The 7,617-nt window shown below is 37.8% G+C and overlaps 1 pseudogene; it reads left to right on the plus strand.

Moving 5' to 3' along the window:
• Positions 1-3,749: 3,749 nt before the first annotated feature.
• Positions 3,750-7,617, plus strand: LOC146385970 (uncharacterized; annotated as a pseudogene).

A 7,617-nucleotide genomic window follows, 5' to 3' on the forward strand; every position in this document is an offset into this window, starting at 1 on the left:
GGCAGAAATACTAAAAAGCAGCAGAAATGCTATGATTTAGCACAATAGTAATAACTTAAATAGAAAAATTGGAAAAGCAAAATGGACAGCTGAAAAATTGCTGAACATGCTAAGGGTCCCTCAAATATACTTGTTAAATGAAAAAAATCGGCAAAGAAAATATAACAGCCACACAATCACAAATATGGACACATATGGAAACACACATGCACAGAGAGACACACACACAAGATCCAATTCAGTCAACCAGTCTAAATATACTGAATTTGAATCTTACAATGAGATCATCCCATAAAAAAGCTTTCTCTCTCTCTCTCTCTCTCTCTCTCTGTGTGTGTCTCTCACACACACACACACACACACACACACACACACACACACACACACACACACACAAACAGGGAGAGAGAAGCAAGTTTCTAGGCCAGTCAAGCAGCCTGGGAGCTGCTGAATTTGAATCCACCAATCAGAGAGGCTGTGTACTTTTTCCCGCCAAAACAGGTGCACACACGCAGCACAGAGACAGGATTTTTGTAGTCTATTTCTCATAGTGAAGACTCCCCTCAAACAAATGACCATAATTTCCTAACAGTAGGGGCTAGAACGGTCATTCTTACACCGTTTTGTTCAGAAGAGATGGGGGAATCTTAAAGTGTTGACAATTTATCATTAAAATATGAATTATTGAAGATATTTGACTTCTAATGCACCATAACTGAGTAGAGGCGCAGCAAAAACTGTCTTGACTTGCCCTCAAACAACGCTTTCTAACTCTAAATCTATTTGGAGTATCGATATCATTCTGTCACTGTAAGAGACAGCAGGCTTTGGTGAGTAGTCATGGAAATTTTCAGGTCTCTCTGGAAATCTATCAAAAAGATATGACGAGAGAAAAAAGTGGTTCATTTCCAGAGTTTGAAATCTGAAGAAATCTGAGCGAAGGACGAATTTCCTACCCTCAAACAAGTGTAACTCATCTCAGAACGGTAATAGGTGAGAAAATAATTCTTGAATTGTGAGCGTCAGGAGTGTCTGAAGATATATTGGCACAAGCCTCATGTCTTAACTTCGCTTCGTTAAGGAGATATGACGATTTGAATATGCCTCTCATTACAGAAATCAAGCGGTGGTTTTGAACAAACTCTCCATTGACTTTCTATGGAGAGTTTTGAGACTTTGTGTTGGTCTGAGGAGATTTGCCAAAATTCTATAAATCCCACAACAATGATAGTGACATTTTCTGAAAGCCAGCAAAAATACCTACGTTTTGATGTATAATTTGTGGAAGTTGAGTGAAAATTGAGCAAGTAGCAAGAAGTTGTTCGGACATGAAGAGAAGACTGCGAAACTTACAGTGGCACACTGAAAGCCAAGTGCATAGCAACCATAACAACGCATGTATTTTGTGAAAAATCACAAAGATGAAACTCAAAACTTAAAGAGGGATAAGATGAAAACGGTAACAGATATGAAAAGGTTGAATCATACATGAATAGCCCAATAATTTGTGAACATTTTAAAATTTGAATGGTTGTTCTAGGCAAAAGTATGAGGAAGTAGTTAAGTTTCAAAAACAAGCAAGTTTTAGCAGAATTGCAGAAGTTTCCCATTCATTTCAATGGGACAAAAAAAGGAAAAAAGCGTAATATTTTAAAAAGTATAATAGTTATAAATACCAAAAGTCATAGCAGTCGTTAGCAAAAAAAGCTGAATAGTTTAAAATTTGAACGGTGAAAATTGGACAAAAATTGTGGAAGTAGTTAAAGTCCAAAAAAAACGTACGGAAGCAACTTGAAGAATAAAGTATAAAGTATAAAGTATAAGGAACAAGAGGAGGACGAGGAGGGGGAGAGGACGAGGAGGGGAGAGAGGACGAGGAGGGGGGAGAGGAAGGGTAAGAAGAGTAAGAAATAGAATTGCTGATGACATCAGAGCTACAATAGTGGACCATGTAATCAACCGTGGAATGACCCTGAGGGAAGCTGGCCAACGGGTCTAGCCTAACTTGAGCCGCTACACTGTTGCAAGCATCACAAGGACGTTTTGAAATGAGAATCGGTTAGTACAGTCACTTTGCACTAAGATTTGTAGCACTGCCATATGCCAATGAGAAACACACCAATACCATTGATGTAAAAATACTGAAATTGTTACTTTACAGAATTGCTAGATGACCAGATGCTGGGGCAGAGGAAGCATGTTCACTGCAGACCAAGAAACCCATATAGTCAATATGGCGATTGCAAATAATCCTATACTTGGAAATAAACACTTGTGTTTGTTTTGATGTGTGTAAATAAACACCAGTACTTGAAGTTTGGATCCCTCTATGCTTACGGATCTATGACAAAAGTATGAGCTCAAACTGACATAGCCTACCTTGTGCACAGAGAAAGCAAAAGCCAGATGTGTTTTGTATTCATACCATCAGTGTGCAGTTGGCGCATTGTGTGCTTAGTAGATGATGGCTTGTGTGTACTGTTTGATACGAAAACACCATATTTACGAAGGTGTGAAGAGTTAATCTAGCTGTGTTCGCTTTTGCAAGAGAACTACAATGTTTTGATAATTGGGTGACAGGTTTTCTTATTTGTGTGTAGAGTTTTGCAAAAATAGCCAATAGTTACAAAAAATGTGCTTAAGCAATCAGAAAAAACTGTAATTGAAAGAAATGTTGCCATAAGCGGGAACACAGGTCAGCCCGGCAAGGAAAATCAGTGAGGCCACTGATAATATGCAGAAATGGGCAAAAAATATTGCAAACAAAAATTCAATATCTCAAAAAGTATAGAAGTTATGAGCACCAAAAGTCATAGCACCCATTAGCAGAAAGAGCAGAATTTTTTAAAGTTTGAACGGAGAAAATCGGCTGAAAACTGAGGGAGTAGTCATAAGGCATCCACACAATAAAGAGAAACAGGAACTCAATAGTGTGGATGCCATAAAGCATCCACACAAATACAGATGTCAGTATGACAGTACACAGCCTACTAACCTGTAACAATGTAGCCAAAACAGAACATGAGATCACAATCACTTTCTAGAAAAGAAAACTGTGGTCTTTTTGCATGCTAACTTAAAGATAGTATTAACAAACAGTGCAGAATATTATGGGAAACATAACCTGTACTAACCAAATGTCCATGATCTCAACAGCAGCACAAACTGCTGTTGAGATCATGTGCTGTGATAATGGCAACCTACGCTGGGCAGACCACAAACTGCGGAAGAGTAGAACAAGCTAGATGGATCCTTAATAATGGTGATGTTTTCAAAATGGCCACCATTGTTATTATTGTTATTATTATGACTATGATGATTTATAATATCATCATCATTATTATTATTCTTATTTTAACATGCTGTAATCATACCTTGTAATAATGTTTGTATAAACATTTTGACATGAGTTAGGACTGAATGTTTCATTATATCACATCACTCCATTAGGTGGGAGCCTGACATACACACAGCACATAAATATATAAATATATATATAGGGGAATAATATTAACACTTTATTGAGAACTGAAAATTACCTGAACATCTAAAATATTCAGGGTAAGACAACTAAACCTTCTCCTGCAGAGAACAAAAGAACCACAGAGGAAGGACGTTCATGTTTAGTTTCAAAGGTGCTTTGTGTGCCAAACCACTGAACATCAAACAGTCCTGTGAGCCCTTCTGTTTTTCAAGCGATTTTGAGATGTGAGTAAATCGTGTCTACTTTTATATTTATTGTCAACGTTATGCTTCCACGCTGGTCTCCAACCAACATGTTGCTGACAGGTTTTCAATATGTGTTCCTCTGTTTTATCTTCTACATTTCAGGTATGAGTAATTATTTATACATCCTTGTAAAAAGATACTTAAAAATAATTTACTTATTTACATTCTAAGGATAGAAAAAAACGACAGGTGATAAGACAATAAATCCGTTTGCTAATAAAAGTTTGTGTTAAAGATGTTAATGGAGGAGAAACCAGGATCTGTGCTTTCAAAGGTTCATCAGTGGATCTGCACTGCTCACATCAACATCTGACTTCAAGCAGAAAATGGTTCACTATAGACTGGGATGGTTACAAGTATGTTCAGAGTGAGCTCTCTGTGGATGGACAACGTGTAACGTACAACATGTCTGAAGAGAAAAACCCAACTTTAACCATCAATGATCTAAGAGAGAGTGATGCAAACACTTACTGCTGTATGAAGACTACAGACAGTCCAGGACGCTGTTGGTACAAAAGAATTACTCTTCAAGTTGTTACAGGTACAGTGACTTTTACTCATCGATTACTTTCCAAATTACATCATTGTATAAGTTGTTCTCCATCATCCTCTCAGAGCTGCAGGTAAAGGTGATTCCTGCCACAGAGGGACAGACAGTAACACTGATGTGCAGCAGCAGCTGTCCTCTGACTGAAAAGCCTGCAGCCTACATCTGGTACAAGAACAGAGAGTTTCTCTATGAGGACTGGTCTCCCTGGTACCAAGAGCTGCTCAGCAGTGAGGAAGCAGTCACATACTCCTGTGCTGTCAAAGGCCACGAGGATCTCAGAGCCCCTGAAGTCTCTGTGGGTGAGTCATGATGAGTATTGTTGCTACAAACCCTTCAGCAAACCCCTGTAAAAATGACCTCAGTACAAATATTTAACCTCATGTCTTTTTGTTCAGATTCCATCACACAGACATGCTTCAGTCTCACTTATACTTATGGAAACATTTGTTCTTATAAACAGACATCAGTGGATAAGCCGTGCTCCATCACCTACCCCAGAGGTGAAGTTTATGTCATATTCATTTAACTAAATAATATATTATTAAATAAGTTGTGTGATTATATCAAATATAGTGACAAGAAGTCTGTTTATCCTTTCTCAACAGAGGTTCATGTTCAAAGAATTTCTTCCACTTCAGGGTTTGTCACACTGACCTGCAGCACCAGCTGTAATCTGACTGACCATCAAACTGTCTACATGTGGTATCACAACAAAAGAAACTATCATGAGAATCAACATTATTCAACTCATAACTCTTCAACAGACACATTCTCTTGTGCAATTAAAGACCACAAACGTCTTCAATCTAAGGAAGCTTGTAAGTGTCAAATCTATTTTGCCAACTAATAATGAAATACAGAAAATCAAACAACTCTAAATCTTTCATCTATATTTCAGGTGTTCAGGATAAAAACTGCTGCAGAGTGAATTATGTCAGCAGGAGAATCTCTTTGCTCTGGAAGGATCTTCAGTGAACATCACAAGTGAATACTCACATCCTGATAACATGAAGCCAGAGTTTAAATGTTGGAGTAAAAAATGGAGAAAAGATAAAGTGGAAGTTGAAGAGCTGATTGAGGCTGCAGGTCGTGTGGAGTATCAGGACAACATGAAGAACCAACACATCCTGACCATCAACAACCTGAAGAAGAATGACTCAGGAGGATACACATTCAGATTCAACAAAGACCATGAAGGATGGACACAGTCTGATCTGCCTGGAGTCTTTGATTGTCACAGGTAAATCTAAACTTCTTATTCAGCAGACTTTACTCATTAATATTTCAATATGAGCAGTAGCGCTAGAACTATTCAGATCTTTCTCGGTTATATAACAACGTTAAAATATTCCCTTACAATGAAATGAAATAACTATAGTTAAAATATCAAAAGTAAAAACTGGCATTTTGCTTGATTTAATATAATAGTTTCAAAATTATATACAAATTAGTTTTTTGACAAAGAAATAATTTTTGGAACAACTTTCATCTTCAATTGAGGCATTTTAATAAAAGAATTACTTAAACGGTTCAGGAAATACAATCATATTTATACAGTCCCCCATTTTCAGAGGCTCAAAAGGGTACAGGATATCTGATACATTAAGCAAAGAAAGATCCAGAGTTTATTTCAAGTATTTCATATTTATTTACTAAAATGTTCTGGAAAAATAAAATCTTTGGACAAACGAAATCAAGATTCATTTGTACCAGAATGATGGGAACAGACAAGTTTGGAGAAACTATGGCAGTGTTATGGCATGGGAATATATTACTTCCAGTAGATCCAGGTCACTAGCATTTATTGATGTTGTAGTTCTAGGATTAGTAGAATGATTTTTAAAGTATACAGGGCTATACTTTCTGCTAGGATTCAGCCAAATGCCTCAAATGCAATAGTGTTTCACAGTCCCAATGGATAAAGTATCATGGGCTGGTTGCATGGCAGGCAGAGACACAAACACTCACTCACAGACAGACGGACACTCAACATGAGGAACCAGCAACGTGACAAGGAACACTGGGAAGCTGGGAAAAACAAGGCGCATGTGAAATAAGTCAGACTAATGACAAGGGAAGCAAAACTGAACACAGGAAAGTAACACTGAGACTGAAACACAAATTTAACAGGCCAAAGTAAACACAAAGATAAAACTGAGTAAATATGGGCAACAACAGAAACACAGACTAGGCAACGGGGACATAGGAGGACAGGAAAAACCTGAGAATATCGAACAAAGAAATCTTGAACACACATTTAGAATGACACCCTAACCTAAGCAAATGTAATATTTAAACTGAAAACTACTCAAAGTCAAATAAATGTGTCATTATTTAACTGAATATGCGGACTGGAGGGTCTGCCTGCAGTCAGGCCTCAATTAAAACTCATGTTTTGTGAGTAATTCATGTTGCGATTTGGTAGAGTTTCATGTCTTGCCTTAATACTATTATTATTGTTGTTGTTGTTGTTGTTGTTATTAAATTTTCATCTTTCAGAGCTGAGAGTGAAGATGAGTCCTTCTGCAATGGTGACAGAGGGTCAGAGAGTCACAATGACCTGCAACACCAGCTGTCCTCTGACTGACAACACAAACTACATTTGGTACTTGAACAGTCGACCTCTGACCCCGAGAGAGAACCAGAGCAAACATCTGATCCTTGACCCAGTCAGCAGGGAGGATGCAGGAAGCTACTCCTGTGCTGTGAAAACCAACAAAGATATCAGCTCTGCTCCAAAGACTCTCACTGTCCAAAGTATCACAGGAATGTGGACAATTGGAGATTCTGTAATAGTTCTGGTCTCAATACTTCTCTTTTTCTTCTTTTTGATTAGGTAAGCAACACGATGTTTGATTCAAAGTGACAACATTTAATCTCTGGCATGAACTCACTTATTTTTTCTGTTTATTACTTTCAATAACCAGAAAAAAGAGGACTATGAGTCAGTCTTCCACAAACAAAACATCAAACAACATAGTGGAGGTAAAGATTACTGCAGAGTTGGAAAACACATATTCATACTGAATGATCTTTCTTACAGAGTCAAAGGAGTCAAATCTTTAAGTGTATTATGATGTATCGCTTTTTGTTCTCAGCTAAATCCTGATCCTGAGTGTGAAGACGTCTTAGCTCAGCCACAGGTGGAGGATGAAGTCCTCTACAGCAAAGTCTACTTCTTCAAAAACCACACAGATCCTCTTTTGTCTACCATAGAGACACTTCAGCCCGGAGAAGAGCAGCATGCTGATTACGCTGTGGTGAAGTATAGAAATAACACGAGCTCTGATGAAGAATCTGTTGTCCTTTCAACAGAAACAGACCCCACATGGTGTTGA

The sequence above is a fragment of the Perissodus microlepis genome, chromosome 6 (genome assembly GCF_051167445.1).
Source record: "Perissodus microlepis isolate ML-2025 ecotype Zambia chromosome 6, ASM5116744v1, whole genome shotgun sequence".
NCBI lineage: Eukaryota > Metazoa > Chordata > Actinopteri > Cichliformes > Cichlidae > Perissodus > Perissodus microlepis.